The sequence below is a fragment of the Asparagus officinalis genome, chromosome 8 (genome assembly GCF_001876935.1).
Source record: "Asparagus officinalis chromosome 8, Aspof.V1, whole genome shotgun sequence".
Classification (NCBI taxonomy): domain Eukaryota; kingdom Viridiplantae; phylum Streptophyta; class Magnoliopsida; order Asparagales; family Asparagaceae; genus Asparagus; species Asparagus officinalis.
This window is the reverse complement of record NC_033801.1, coordinates 74,602,651-74,606,204: the sequence shown is the minus strand read 5'-3', so window position 1 is coordinate 74,606,204 and position 3,554 is coordinate 74,602,651.

Sequence of the window (3,554 nt, the reverse complement as noted above, 5' to 3'; positions counted from 1 at the left end):
TTTTTTTATGAAATCACTTTACAAGCCACATCAGCATATGAAATCACTTTACACTATTTTCAGAACTACAAACAAACAATTGAAAGTGATGAAAGCTGACATTGGGACCCACTTTTCTGATCTTGCTTGGTGGTGAAATTAATGCAAGGCTATTTTGAGGGAAGAAGGGGTTTCGGGTGCGGGGAAACTACCTCCATACCTCTTAATTTGTTTTGTGCGTGGGATATACCTCGTTAGAAGCCTTAAAAGCATGCACACGATTAGAGGCTTTAATTAAGTATTACCCTAAGAGTGCTGCTACGGGGACCCAAAATATGGGACCAAGGGAGGGGACAAGTGAGGTGTCCCCTCCCTATTGCATAATAAGTTGGCCATGCCAACTCATGTCAACTCATTATGCAATAGGGAGGGGACACCTCACTTGTCCCCTCCCTTGGTCCCATATTTTGGGTCCCCGTAGCAGCACTCTTAGGGTAATACTTAATTAAAGCCTCTAATCGTGTGCATGCTTTTAAGGCTTCTAACGAGGTATATCCCACGCACAAAACAAATTAAGAGGTATGGAGGTAGTTTCCCCGCACCCGAAACCCCTTCTTCCCTCAAAATAGCCTTGCATTAATTTCACCACCAAGCAAGATCAGAAAAGTGGGTCCCAATGTCAGCTTTCATCACTTTCAATTGTTTGTTTGTAGTTCTGAAAATAGTGTAAAGTGATTTCATATGCTGATGTGGCTTGTAAAGTGATTTCATAAAAAAAAAACATGATTTTCGAAGAAAGCTGACATTGAAGTCAGGAAAAAATAATAAAAAATAATTCCAACCAATATGATCATTTGAATAGGGACCACTTTTTACACTTTCCAAACAAACAATTAAAGTTACATTTACAAACCAAACAAGCAATTTATGATTCCAATGGAATCAAAAACAAACAAAGAAAAGTATAAAAGTAAAATTGATGAGGTGGACAACAACTTTCCAAGTTGTGTCATAAATACACAACTTTACCAACAACAACCAAACAGCCCCGTAGTATACACAAGCCCGAACCCCACCAATTAAAACTCTCATTAATTAGTTGAAAACTCCAATCCACAGTGTCACACGCTTTTCTTATACCCACTTTGATAATGCCTCTTTTAGGTAGCACTTTCCTTCTATGGTGTTTTACAAGCTTATAAAGTCCCGTAATAATGTTGCTAATAATGGACCTCCCTTTAACAAAAACCCCTTGATTGCCACTCACCGAGAATTTCATCGTAGGCTGAAGCCTTTGAGTAGGAATTGTAGAAATTGTTTTATGTAGGATCGATATTGGAAGAACTTTCCTTCTCATTATCGAGAAAGTTGCTGGGGTATATGTTAAAGGTACACGTTGCCACATGTATGCTTTTGGTGCTGGGATGAGGTTTTGACAAAGTCGAGATCAACATGACAAATTAATATGAGATATTGCCATGCCTTTATGTGGGCAATACTCAATCATGCTTTTTTGGTTCTTTTCAATTCATGATATGTGATCTAACCTAACACCACCAACTTCTGTGCAGGTGCTCATCAGCTAAGCTTAGTTATATATATTCGGTACCTTAATAAGGGAAAATTTGGAAAAACGACTGTTTTTTAAAAATAATAGGCAAAATCGACCGTTTAACAAAATAATTAGCAAAATCGACCTTTTTTTTGCACGGGACTACTAGTCCCGTGCAAAAAAGGTCGATTTTGCTAAAATCCCCTATTTTGCACGGGACTACTAGTCCCGTGCAAAAAAATCCCCAACTCTCGCGACCGTGGGAAACGATTCCTCCATCTTCTACTCCCTCTCCGCCCCTCATCCAAATCCCTCCCCCCTCCTCCATCATCAAATCAACAGCCCCTCCTCCATCCAAATCCCTGGCGGGTCAGGGCAGAGCGGCGGCGGGTCAGGGGCAGAACGGCGGCAGTGGGCAAGGGGAGCTTGACAGCGAGCTCAGGGAGGTGGAGTAGGGGCTTGAGGAAGGAGGAGGGCCGGTGGTTGAGCTTGGGTCTGAGGGTGGAGGTAGTGGGGCTCTTGGGTTTCTTGAAGAGGGAGAGAGAGTGGGTGAACTGAGAGATGGAGAAGAGAGTGAGATGGAGGGGATTAAATAGAAAAATTGGGTATGATCGGAGGCGACGGAGGATCGGGTTTGGAGGATGGGACGGAGGGATTTGGATGGAGGAGGGGCTGTTGATTTGATGATGGAGGAGGGGGGAGGGATTTGGATGAGGGGCGGAGAGGGAGTAGAAGATGGAGGAAACGATCGCGAGAGTTGGGGATTTTTTTGCACGGGACTAGTAGTCCCGTGCAAAATAGGGGATTTTAGCAAAATCGACCTTTTTTTGCACGGGACTAGTAGTCTCGTGCAAAAAAAGGTCGATTTTGCTAATTATTTTGTTAAACGGTCGATTTTGCCTATTATTTTTAAAAAACGGTCGTTTTTCCAAATTTTCCCTTAGCAAAATCTTTTAGTAATTCATATAAAAATGCTTAATTGCACTTAAATACCTTGTAGTTCCCCCAACTTTGCACTTGTATACCCTCACTTGGTTTTTTCGGTACTTACATTGCTCAAATTTTAAGAACTCGCGCTCACATACCCTCAGTTGTTTTGGCAGCACTTATATACGCTAATTAAAGTTTTTAAACCGTGCACTTAAATATTCTAAAGTTTTTCTAACTTGCACTTAAATACCTTCAGTAATGCAAACCTAAGAGCATTTAAGTGCAAGTTTTAAAATTTTTATAGTATATAGATGCTATCATTAAGTGAGGGTATAAAAGTGCAAATTAATTGAAGCTAGAGGGCATTCAAGTGCAATTAAATCAAAACTTGTGTAGAAACACGCATGGGAAGTTCAAGATTAATTTGCGTTCTGTTCTGGAATAATTCTTTAAAAGCTCATTTGACTGAATTACGATCATGTACTCAAGAAAGAAAAAAACAAATAAAGTTCGGAATCACTAAAAATGTCAAGACATTATTACTTGCTAGTTATATCTGTTTGACTTTTCCAGCTTCCAAGGTAAGTGGGGGAAATTTGTAGACCGCTGAGCTGTGTTCTTTTTGTGAGCCTTCCACTTTCAGACTTTACTTCCTTCAGTGCTTGTTACAATATTTGTTAATTAGATGTTGACAAATAACCAATAGCTTGTATAAGAGTTGAAAGTAGATGATGCAGATCATAAAAAAAAGTAGGGCCTAATATTGGTGGTTATATATTTATCAAGATTTAAGAAAGGACACGAGCGTAGGCATATTCCCGTTTCACTAGTTAAACGACTTTTTTAACATAATGTATCATCAGATCTCATCACAGAGAATCTTCACGATGAGAATATCGAAGGCACTAATCTCATGAATAGTGGGAGTTAACATAATGTATCATCAGATCTCATCACAGAGAATCTTCACGATGAGAATATCGAAGGCACTAATCTCATGAATAGTGGGAGAACATAATGTATCATCAGATCTCATCACAGAGAATCTTCACGATGAGAATATCGAAGGCACTAATCTCATGAATAGTGGGAG